The sequence below is a fragment of the Triticum aestivum genome, chromosome 3A (genome assembly GCF_018294505.1).
Source record: "Triticum aestivum cultivar Chinese Spring chromosome 3A, IWGSC CS RefSeq v2.1, whole genome shotgun sequence".
Classification (NCBI taxonomy): domain Eukaryota; kingdom Viridiplantae; phylum Streptophyta; class Magnoliopsida; order Poales; family Poaceae; genus Triticum; species Triticum aestivum.
In genome coordinates, this window is record NC_057800.1 from 166336570 (window position 1) to 166349060 (window position 12491).

The following is a 12491-nucleotide window of genomic DNA, read 5'->3' on the forward strand; positions in this document are numbered from 1 at the left end:
GGGGCGGGCCAGTTGCCAGCCTAACAACAGCCCTGCAACTGCAAGTGCCGCACCCGACTGCAACTGCATGTCCCCCAACATGGTTGCAACTCGACTTTTCTTTTGTCAAAGGGGGCGCCTGGAGAGGGGGCGGGCTAGTTGCAAACCCAACAACAGCCCCGCAACTGCAAGTGTCGCACCCTTCCGCAACTGCATGTTCGCCAACATGGTTCTAACTCGGCTTTTGTTTTGTCAGAGTGGGTGGCGGGAGAGGGGGCGGGCCAGTTGCAAGCCCGACAACAGCCCCGCACCTGCAAGTGCCGCACCCGACCGCAACTGCACGTCTTTTAATCGACCGCAAGTAGACTTTTTTGTTTTGTCGAAGGGGGCGCCGGAAGGAGGCGGGCGAGTCAAATGACACGTTTTTTTTTGAGACAACACACGAAGCTTTTTATTGATTCGTCACAATGTTTACAGGGACGAAAGAAAGATCTCCGGGATGGCCTAACCATACACGGCGGCCACCCCCGAGAGATAAAGCATGCTTCGCTAAGTTGTGAGCTTCATAATTTGAGCTCCTAAACTCATGGCTAAACCTACACATATCAAAAGTTGCAGAATGGCTTAATATTTCATGCACAATAGCACCATATGGAGATGCGTCCTCCTTTTTCAGAGAGTCTACTGCCTTCTTGCAATCCGATGCAACATGAATGCGCCTTTGGTACAAGTCCTCCGCAAGTGCAAGGCCTTCTCTGATCGCCATGGCCTCCAGCGTTTCCGGGTCCCCAATATGCTCTATGATCAGCGCCGAAGCTCCCAAAAACAGACCATCTGAACTTCTGCAGATTGCACCCACAGCCCCGAAACGGGCTTGCCTTGGTGCGGCCGCGTCCACATTGATCTTCACGCATCCCGTGGCCGGAGCCTGCCACTGGGTTGGTCTTGCAGCTTTGACTACGGTCCTCCGAGGTTCACTTGTCTTAATATATCTCAAGTCATCAAGAAAGCTTGTGATAAATCCATAAGTAGATTGCGGTGATTGGAAGATGTCCTCATAGATCGCTTTCCTTCGTGCTCGCCAAATTGCCCACATAATAACAATCATGTGTGCAAACATATCTCCGTTCAACACTCCACTCATAGCAAAAAGCCAATCCTTGGGGTGTTCTTCCACTCTGTCCACGAGATGATGAACCAACTCCTCCGGAGCTAAGGCCCAAACGCTGCTTGACATCGGACACATAAAGAGTGCATGTCTCCAAGAGTCAACCGCCCCGCACAAAGGGCATTTGTCCTCGGTGGCCATATTGCGGTGTTTGAGTAAATCAATAGTGGGCATGGAGTTTCTCGCCAATCTCCAAACGAACATGCGTAGTTTCGATGGAACCTGCATGTGCCAAATAGTACTCCACTTGTCCGCCTCCTGCTGCACAATAGAAGTTCCCGCTTCTCCGCTCAGCCAGGCCTCCCGCTCATGCTTTGTTCTGAGGATCATGCGGTAACAGGACCGAACACTGAAATTTCCTCTTGGTTCTTCCTGCCAAGCCCAAAAGTCCGCAACCTTGCGAGTACACAGTGGTATCTTCAGAATATCGTCGGCATCAAACCGAGCAAAGGTTGCTCGAATCAGCTCCTCTTTCCACGATGCCGTGGTACTATCTATAAGCTCGGAGACCATGATCGGAGGGTTTTGCGTTAGCGATGTGATAGGTCTTCTTACTCCCTCCCTCGGTATCCAATTGTGTCTCCAGATATAAGTGGACTCGCCATCTCCAATCCTCTTCACAGTACCCTGTATCAAAACATCCCGACCGTCAATGATCGAGCGCCAAACCTGAGAAGGGTGTGACCCAAGCTCCGCCTCAAGAATAGAAACCTCCGGGAAATAAACAGCTTTTAAAATCCTGGCACTTAAGCTCAGTTCCCCCGTTAGCAGCCTCCACGCTTGCCGTGCTAGTAGAGCTAAGTTGAAGATCTCCATATCCCGAAATCCCAACCCTCCCAAACTTTTCGGGCTTGTCATAATATCCCAAGCCACCCATGCGGGCTTTCTTCTCCCCTGCTTGCTTCCCCACCAAAACTGTCGTATGATTGAGGTTATATTTTCACAAAGGCCTCTTGGCAACCTGAAACAGGACATAGAATAGACTGGTATCGCTTGGGCCACAGCCTTGATTAACACTTCTTTACCTGCTGAGGACAACAGCTTCTCCATCCATCCTTTGATCTTCTCCCACACCCGGTCTCTCAAGTATTTGAACGTGCCATTTTTCGAACGTCCCACATCGGTTGGCATGCCTAGATAGCGTTCATTCAAAGTCTCCTTGTGCACATGCAAGGTGTTTTTTATTGATTCCTTCAACGTGGCCTGACACGACTTACTGAAGAAAATTGAAGACTTCTCATGATTGATTCTCTGCCCCGAAGCTGCGCAGTAGGTCTCGAGCAAGTTTGATGCCACACCTGCACCCTCTACATTGGCCTTGAATAGCAACAGGCTATCATCTGCAAACAACAAGTGGTTAACGGTGGGAGCCGTTGGGGCCACTTGAATACCTGCAAACGATGACGAAGAACTTGATTTAAGGAGGCACGAAAGGCCCTCTGCTGCAATCAAGAATAAGTAGGGGGAGATTGGATCTCCTTGTCGGATTCCTCTCGATGGTTGGAACGATTCGAGCTTCTCTCCGTTGAACATTACCGAGAAAGATACCGAAGACACCATGCTCATCACAGTATCAATCCACTGTCCTGCAAACCCAAGTTTAGTCATGATAGCCCTCAGATATGTCCACTCTACCCGATCATAGGCCTTCATCATGTCCAATTTCAGTGCACAAAAATTATTTGATTTTGATCTAGACCGCTTCATAAAGTGCAGACACTCATAAGCTGAAATTATATTGTCAGTAATTAACCTTCCGGGGACAAAAGCGGACTGCTCCTCAGAGATAATGTCTGGCAGAATGAGTTTCAGTCTATTTGCAATTACCTTGGATGCTATCTTGTATAACACATTGCACAAACTGATAGGTCTATACTGAGATAAAGCAGTGGGGCTTGTTACCTTGGGTATGAGCACCAAAACCGTATCATTGATGCATTCCGGACTCTCCTCCCTCCGGACAATACTCAAGATAATTTTTGTTACCTCCTCTCCACACACATCCCAGTGTCTTTGGTAAAAATGAGCCGGGAAACCATCGGGCCCCGGCGCTTTTGTTGGAAACATCTGAAAGAGGGCGGTCTTAACCTCCTCATTCGTATAAGGGGCACACAATGAGGCATTCATCTCTGCTGACACCTTCCTCGGAACATGATCAAGTACTGCATCCATGTTTTGAACACCCTCCGAAGTGTACAGATTGTGATAGAATTCATTGGCCAACGCCCGTAGTTCAGCCGGATCATCAACCACTACCCCGAGGGAATTTTGGAGGGCTTTTATCATGTTTTTCTTCCTTCGGATACTGGCTCGTAGATGAAAAAACTTCGTGTTGCGATCGCCCGCAGTGAGCCATTCTATCCTGGATCTTTGCCTCCACATAACTTCCTCACGATGATACACCTCGATCAAATTTTGGTTTATTTTCAACTCATTATGTGAGGGAGCTATCCTTGCTGGATCGGCCCGCAGATCTTCCAACTCCTTCTTAAGCCTCTTTATTTCCTTCCGGACGCTGCCGAAAGTGTCTCTGCTCCATTTAACTAGGCCCTGTGAGATGGTTTGCAGTTTTTGTTTCAAATCCTCCACCGACAGACATGGAGGGCTAGCTTCCCAATCTGCTAGAACCACATCCTTAAAACCTTCATGTGATTCCCACATCACCTCGTATTTAAAAGATTTCTGTGCTTGCAACCGATCTGTATCTCCGAACTCCACCAAAATCGGTGCGTGATCCGACGTGGCGCATGTGAGATGTGAAACCGAGGCCATAGGAAACTTGTTCATCCATCCCGCATTAGCTAATGCTCTGTCCAACCTGCATCTTGTGTAGCTTCCTCCAACAACTTTTTTCTCAAAGGTCCAAAAGTGCCCCGAGTAGCCCAAATCTTGCAACATGCAAATATCTATAGTATCTCGGAATGCTTGTATTTGAGCATTACTCCGCTGCCCAACCCCCGCATGCTCTTCCGGACGTAACACTTCGTTGAAATCACCCACGCACAACCACGGCAAGGAGCTCAAAGTACTGATATTCTTCAAAACTGTCCAGGTTTGGTGCCTCAAATTTGTTTGTGCTTCCCCATATACACATGTCAGCCTCCACCTATCCTGGTTCTGTTCCTCGACCAAAACATCCAAGTGATAATCAGAGTAACCAAAAATCTCAACATTTATTGAATTATTCCAAAACAGACCAATGCCACCACTTCGGCCCTGACTACTAACAGCATATGCATTATCATAACCCAACGTACCAGCTAAAGCTTCTACCCTATTACCATCTATTTGTGTTTCAACTATGCACAACAGGGTAGGGGCAAATTGCCTCGCGAAATCACGAAGCTCACGAACCGCCGCGGCTTTGCCCGCGCCACGGCAGTTCCAACACATGGTACTCATTGGGCCCGGCGGCGCTCCTCGAAGGAGCCCGCCAAGTTCTTAACTGCTGAGTTTGATCCTTCATTCCCTTCTTCAAAAGTCTTAGATCTCTTCAACTCCCTCGTCGGTGGTGGACTGGCAACAGAGCTGCCCACAGGCACCAAGGCTAGATTATTGTCAGCTGTAATCCTTCCCTGCCCTGCAGTATCGTTCTGTGTCCTTTCTAACAGTCCAGCCGCTAGCCTTTTCCTGGTCGCGTCTTCCATGTCTACGTCCTCAGCCCCCGGCGCTGCAGCCGTCCCTGTTCTTCCCATGTTCTTGGTCCCAGCATAGCTAGTATTGCCCTCTTCATACCTGGTGTTGTTCCTACCACCAGAACGGCCTCCTCTCCTGCCTCCACGATTGCCACGGCCTCCCCCCGGGCCTCTTCCTGTACGCATTACCCAGCTCGCTCGCAGGTCCTTGAACACCAGGGCAGATGGTGGGTGGATCCCGTTCCCATGCTCCTTGTAAAGATGCCCAAGCCTACCACAGACGGCACACCAGTCAGGCAGCTTTTCGTATTTGACTCTGTAGATCTGCCTCTTCCCCTCTCTGACCATGGATACAGCATTCTTCAAAGGTTTGGATACATTGATCCGCACCCAGACCCGGTAGAAATTACCAATGAAATCATGAGACAAGGGCTCCGTAAACAAGACTTCCCCTACTTTGGCCGCCAGAGGGGTAATCAGATGGGCATACAGATCGGGCAGGTCGTGGATTTGAATCCAGATATCGATCGTCTCTAACTTGACCGTCGACGGCTTTGAGATCCCATCATAGCGAGCCATTACCACCGCATCTCCTCTGAAGTTCCACGGCCCGTCATTGATCACCCTCTCCCAATCTCCCAAGCACGAGAATTGGACGGTATACAGATTCTCTTCAAGAGGTTTGAACTTCACTTCCTGCGCAGCATCCCACGCCGAACGCATGTTCCTATAGAACCAGGTCTGGCTGTATGTCTTGGTGGTGTTGACTCTGGCAAGCATGATCCATCTAGGCCCCTCCGCAGGAGCTTGCTTCTCATCAAAGATCACATCATCTAGGTCTTCCTCCGTCAGTCCCAGCTCTCGCATCATCGCCTCAACATCCTCTGCTTCCGCCGTGGCCGATGCCGCGTTCGAAGCCATCAAGAACCCTAACCCGATGAGACAACAGATCGGGTTTTTTGTTTGGGGAACCCTAACTCCACCGTTCCCTAGCCAAGCAGAAGCAGGGCTGCGGCACACGGCCGCTCCCAGCGTCGTAAACGATCGCCTGAGATAGGGGTACGTGGTAGGGGAAGATAGAACTCGACGGCGGCGTGGTCGCCTCCGGGAGAAAAAGGCAAACCCTAACTAGAGGGAAATCGTGACCCACGTATAGCTAGCCGGTGTCACAGGACCGCGTAGTCAAATGACACGTGTTCTCACAGTGACACACATACGTACATATGTGATAAGATGACACACGTAGACATGCTAATCATGTATAGTACACTCTACAGGCCCATATCCATCCATCTGCATGCACATGCATCTGTACGTGGGCTGGCACCGTACGTCCGCGACCGCTGAAGAAAAGAAAGAAAAGGGTCGGGCCTAGTGACAATAGAAAAAGTGGGCAGCCCAGCCTAAAAATAACAGACAAACAAACAAGTAAAATGAAATAAGCCCAAGTGCTAAGCCGATTCAACCCAGCAGAAATAGAGCTAGTTAACAGGCCTAATCTACATGTGATGACATCAGCCGACTGAGACTTCGTGAAGTCTCAGTCGACTGAGACGTAGATAGACCCTTGCGGAAATCGTTAATGAGATCGAATACTATGGAAGCACACATGATATAACTGGAAAAAGGCTCCAACTACGGACCCAAACGAGAATCGTACCTGATCCGAAACCAAATAAAATCTCTACTATTTTAAAGGTTTTTTTAAGTACTTGTGTACTATGTCATTAAACCCAAAGTGAGATTACCAAAACCAACGGTCATTTCCAACCCCAAACGTCGCCAGAGAGACAGGAGAAGAACCTCCTTCGTTGCCATACCTGGGAGGGCACCATAGTCGTAAGGGCTTTGTGAACCGAAGACCACGTAGCGGGCACATAACGTTGTGGCAATGTCGGCCGGGGTCGTCCCTGTGCCATCCCAACCTCAAATCTGGCGTCGCTCATCGATAAAGTCGAGAGAGACCATCAGATCCATCGTCCTTGTGCCTCTATCCGTGCTCCCGGTAAGCCATCTTGTCCCACGAGACGACGCCACCACCATGGGCAGCAGCCATCCTCCGAACATGAACCACACTACTCCTCGACTGCCTCAGAGACCACGGCACATCGACGGGGACAGAGCAGGAGGACACCAACCTCTGAAGGAATCACCACCCCGTTGCTTTGTCGCCGACATCCAGAAGACCTAATCCCGCCGATTTGACGAACCGGCGAGCAAACGACTCTGAGACACTACTGTGAGAGACGCCGCAAGTATGGGATTGGAGTTACCGTAAAATTATTCTCCGGTGCGCTACTCCCACCACCCCAAGACGCACCTAGACAACCCTACCCTGCATGGATTACAAAATTTGCTTTATTCAGTGACAAAAATGGTGGCGAAACATGAAACGTCGTAAACTCATTTTATGTGATGGTCCACCGCCACAAGGTCTTTCCTCCCGAGGCAACGCCCTCGACAACTTTGACAACATTCCGGCCTGAAATCTGGCGACAGTTTTGGGCGTCACTAGGCATGTCCATTTCCAGAGACGGTTTGTAGGGTCATAGAAAATGTTTCGTGTCAAAAAAAATTCGGTGGGTTAGAAAAATAATAAAAAATGGTGTGTTGATGTTCAAAACGTAGTACCTTATAAACTAGATCGGTACCGCACCTTGGCGCGGGGTGCTGGTCCCAACGATATTCTCAAGCAGGTAGTAATCAAGTTTGTATGAAGCATGGTTCGACTCATATATTCAGATTTTTTGATTCAAAAAAAACATTCACTTGTACAACATTAGAGGGCGAGTACTCAGAGCAGGAAAATAAAAAGAAACCAAAAGCCAAACATAGTGGCGATAGAGATGGTAAAACATGGTACTACGGGTTCTTCATGTGGAATGTGACCACTTTCTCAAAGAATTATCATAACAGAGCCGGTCAACGACATGATCAAACATTAGTTTCTTTGCACGTTCCTACAACAAAATGCAATCAACATGAAAATAACTTTAAACTGACTGAATATTATTTCATAAAACCAAATGGGCACTTCTCCAACACATGTTCTGCATATTCTAATTCTGATAAAGCCAAGTACAAACCTGAGATTATGGAAATAATATCAGTTTAAAAACATCCAGGAATGTAAGTTAACTAAAACGAATGTCAGTTTAGCTCAATGCTACAAATTGTAGAATTCGAAAAAAACTAAACACAAAAAGATATGTAATGCATGAAATTGCTGAGCGAAAACATAAAATAACTCTAAACTTTGTTTCTGTGACCTACAACCCGAATATGTCAACGACCTGCTAGCAGCGGTCAGAGAGAGAGAGGGGGGGGGGGAAGGATTGAACAAATATTGAACTCTCTCTCTCTCTCTCTCTCTCTCTCTCTCTGCATGTATAAGTTCATCCTAGTTCATAACATGCAGCAGTTAATCATCCTTTCAGCAGTTAATGAATGCAAAAATACACATTTTTTGCTTGTGATGATATACATGCAGCAGTTAATGTATATATCCATAAAACAAAGAATGTATGCCTCATATTAATCATCCTTTCACACATAACTTAACATGCAGCAAAAAGATTTAATCTATAGTTCAAGATTAATGAACGCAAAATGAATGAGTCCTTTACAGTAAGGCAATTATTGATTATAATGGAGTGTGAAGACATCATATATGTACTTGATGGAAATTGCAGTCATGAAAAGCATAGAATGAGTCGAGTACCTTCTGGTTCGCCCAATTTGCCCGTGGTCATCAAAGGTGTTCTCGAGATCAAACAACCAAGTATGAACTCCCAGACTTCTGACCAAATAGCAGGGTGTACACCTTAAACCACAGAGAATAGAGAGCCGGCCATGTTAGAGATTATATAAGGAGAGGTAGGCAAAAAAGTAATGGTCTTAAAATAAAATGAGGGATGTCTCAGATATCTTTACCCTTGTCAGAATCCAGTTTAGAACATAGGGAATATTTAGGGAGCCTTGTTGCAGAAATATAGCATGCCATTTTCAATCACCCAATGTTTTTGAAGCTGAAACTGAACCGATTGGCACTATTGATTTAGCACACTTCTCAGATATTTGAATCCTTCCCATGGCGCCTCATTCCAACTGTACGCATACCCATGCCAAATTGATCACATTTGTAGGAGAGGGGGAATAACTGGAGAACATTTGAGTAAGTCAGGAGCCTCAGGTTCAGATGCCAATGAGGACGAATTGAGCATGCCAACCACTATATTCACATAATAAGATGAACTCATGTTGCACCAAGCATCGAGTTGTGCATAATGCTTATTGAAACAAAAGAAATATACTTCGCGGGAAGCAACATTGATTAATTACATTCTGAAATATGTTGCTCTAACATCCAGGAGTGAATCCTAGATTGCTTAAGCTAAAATACACACAGTATTCTAGTTCAGTTCGACTGCTGGTTTGTTGGCAGTATATCCATTCCAAACAATCGCTTCCATTCTATTTTAGATTTGTTGGCAATGACCAAATATTCACGGAATTCCCTCAGAGAAACACTACAATATACTAATCTTAAAACAGCTTCTGCCAAATAAATTCTAAACCTCATCTAGCAACATATTTGTGCATTGCAACTGAAAGTTCGTTTAGAAAATTAGATCCCTAGAAGAATCAACTCGTAGGTGTGCAAGACGTATCTCAGCTGACCTATGCAAGTGCTTGCAGGCAACTGTTAGTGGAGCCAGCAGAACCTGGTGAACCATGAACCTGAAGCTCTTTGTCAGCCATTGCGACCTGAAAGAAATTCCTCATGATTTTCTTGCAATTCCTATAGACAATCCCTGGATCAATAAAGCTCACTCTGATTTGCTAAAAGAATAATTTACTTTATTCCTGTTTATATGTTTTGCTTACTCGGCCTAAATCAGTAGCTTTAAAATTTATTTGTGGTCTCAGTAAATTATACACCGATAATGAACTGCTATATACCACCTCCGAAACGTCTAAAACATGTTTCAAATCTGTCTCAGTTGTTCTTATTGAAGAACTGGCTACCAGTTGTCTTATTTCAAGCACCTGCAGTTCGTAGAGAAAAACAAAAGATATCCTGCCTAATGGCAGAAGGACCAACCATCCACGGAGTAGTGGTCAGGTGACCATAGTCAAACAATTCACGTACATAGTCTAAAGGCCTGTGTGGTTTTCGTGCACCAGGATATAAGAACTTCAAAAGGATATATCTACATAACCAGTGCAATGGTCCAGCCAAAGGTACATGACAACAAAAGCTCGGTACACACACTACCTACGAAGCACCTGGTACACATCATACATACAAACAGGATATAACTAACTACAAGGCTAGCAGCAGTTCCTGAAATAGATCACAAGACCTAACTTGTGCATGTGTCTACACGCATCATGATCAGGGAGGGAAGAAGAAGAAGAAGAAGAAGAAGAAGAAGAAGAAGAAGAAGAAGAAGAAGAAGAAGAAGAAGAAGAAGAAGAAGTTCGGTTTCACCGAGATTACGTTATGCCCAAACCCTAACCATATCGGTCCTACCGAGTTGCATGTCAGTCCCACCGAAAATCTCTAACGGTCACTAGGTTTACCTTTTCGGTCCGACCGAGTTTGTTGATTCGGTCCCACCGAGATTGAAAAACCGTGTGTAACGGTTGGATTTTGTGTGGAGGCTATATATACCCCTCCACCTCCTCTTCATTCATGGAGAGAGCCATCAGAACGCATACACAATTAACTCATATGTTCTGAGAGAGAACCACCTACTCATGTGTTGAGATCAAGACATTCCATTCCTACCATATGAATCTTGATCTCTAGCCTTCCCAAGTTGCTTTCCACTCAAATCTTCTTTCCACAAAATCCAAATCCTATGAGAGAGAGTTGAGTGTTGGGGAGACTATCATTTGAAGCACAAGAGCAAGGAATTCATTACCTACACACCATTTGTTACTTCTTGGAGAGTGGTGTCTCCTAGATTGGCTAGGTGTCACTTGGGAGCCTCCGACAAGATTGTGGAGTTGAACCAAGGAGTTTGTAAGGGCAAGGAGATCGCCTACTTCGTGAAGATCTACCGCTAGTGAGGCAAGTCCTTCGTGGGCGATGGCCATGGTGGGATAGACAAGGTTGCTTCTTCGTGGACCCTTTGTGGGTGGTTGCTTCTTCGTGGACCCTTCGTGGGTGGAGCCCTTTGTGGACTCGCGCAACCGTTACCCTTTGTGGGTGGAGCCCTCCGTGGACTCGCGCAACCGTTACCCTTTGTGGGTTGAAGTCTCCATCAACGTGGATGTAGGATAGCACCACCTATCCGAACCACGGGAAAAAAATCCGTGTCTCCAGTTGCGTTTGAATTCTCCAAACCCTTGCCTTTACATTCTTGCAAGTTGCATGCTTTATTTTCCGCTGCCAATATACTCTTTGCATGCTTGCTTGAATTGTGTGATGATTGCTTGACTTGTCCTACAATAGCTAAAATCTGCCAAGAACTAAAATTGGGAAAAGGCTAAGTTTTTATTTGGTCAAGTAGTCTAATCACCCCCCCTCTAGACATACTTTCGATCCTACAAGTGGTATCAGAGCTTTGGTCTCCATTTGCTTTGATCTCCATAGCTTTTGGTGGTCATAGCCTTGGTTTCACAACCTAGGAGAGTATGGCGTCTAGCGAGGGAAATTATCACCGTAGAGGTCCTTACTTTGATGGTACTAATTTTGCTAGTTGGAAGCATAAAATGAAAATGCATATTCTTGGACATAACCCCGCCGTTTGGGCTATTGTGTGTGTTGGTTTGCAAGGTGACTTCTTTGATGGGAAAGAACCAAACCATGAAGCTACCGCGGATGAGTTGAAGATGTTGCAATATAATGCTCAAGCTTGTGATATTCTCTTCAAAGGATTGTGCCCCGAAGAATTCAACAAAATCAGCCGTCTTGAGAATGCAAAGGAAATTTGGGACACTTTGATTGATATGCACGAAGGTACCGACTCCGTCAAGGAATCCAAGTTGGATGTGCTTCAAAGTCAACTTGACAAGTTCAAAATGAAGGATGGTGAAGGTGTCGCTGAAATGTACTCTAGGCTTGCTCTCATCACAAATGAGATTGCCGGCTTAGGAAGTGAAGAGATGACCGATAGATACATCATCAAGAAGATTCTAAGAGCCTTGGATAGAAAATATGATACCGTGTGCACATTGATCCAAATGATGCCCAATTACAAAGATCTCAAGCCAACGAAGGTGATTGGAAGAATTGTTGCTCATGAGATGTCACTTAAGGATAAAGAGGAACTTCACAACAAATCAAGTGGTGCCTACCAAAGCCTCATGTGAAGCTCCTACATCATCAAGTGAGAAACAAACTTCAATGAAGAATTAGCTTAATGGTGAAGAACTTCAACAAGTTCTACAAGAGTAGAAGCAAAGATAGAAGCTTCAAGTCAAGGTCCTACAATGACGAAAGATCTTCTAGTCGAGAGCGAAACTGCTACAGTTGTGGAAGACCCGGACACTATTCCCAATGAGTGTACGGCTCCCTACAAGAGAAGAGAAGATTCTCCAAAAAGAAGAAGCAAAGAATCACCACCAAGAGAGAGAAGGAGTAGAGATGATCGTTATGAACGAAGATACTCACGGAGAAGCAAGGATTCAGAAAGGAAGGAAAATCATCAAGGAGCTACACAAAACGAAGACATCAAGCTCATGTTGGTGAATGGGTA

The 12491-nt window shown here is 46.0% G+C and overlaps 1 long non-coding RNA gene across 1 annotated transcript; it reads right to left on the minus strand.

The window, feature by feature from the left end:
* Nucleotides 1-8299: 8299 nt before the first annotated feature.
* Nucleotides 8300-9704, minus strand: LOC123058179 (uncharacterized). Its single transcript, XR_006427084.1, has 3 exons — nt 9463-9704; nt 8716-8941; nt 8300-8605 (listed from the first exon to the last, which is right to left on the minus strand). It is a non-coding gene; the product is annotated as an uncharacterized lncRNA (long non-coding RNA).
* Between the last annotated feature and the right edge of the window lie 2787 nt (nt 9705-12491).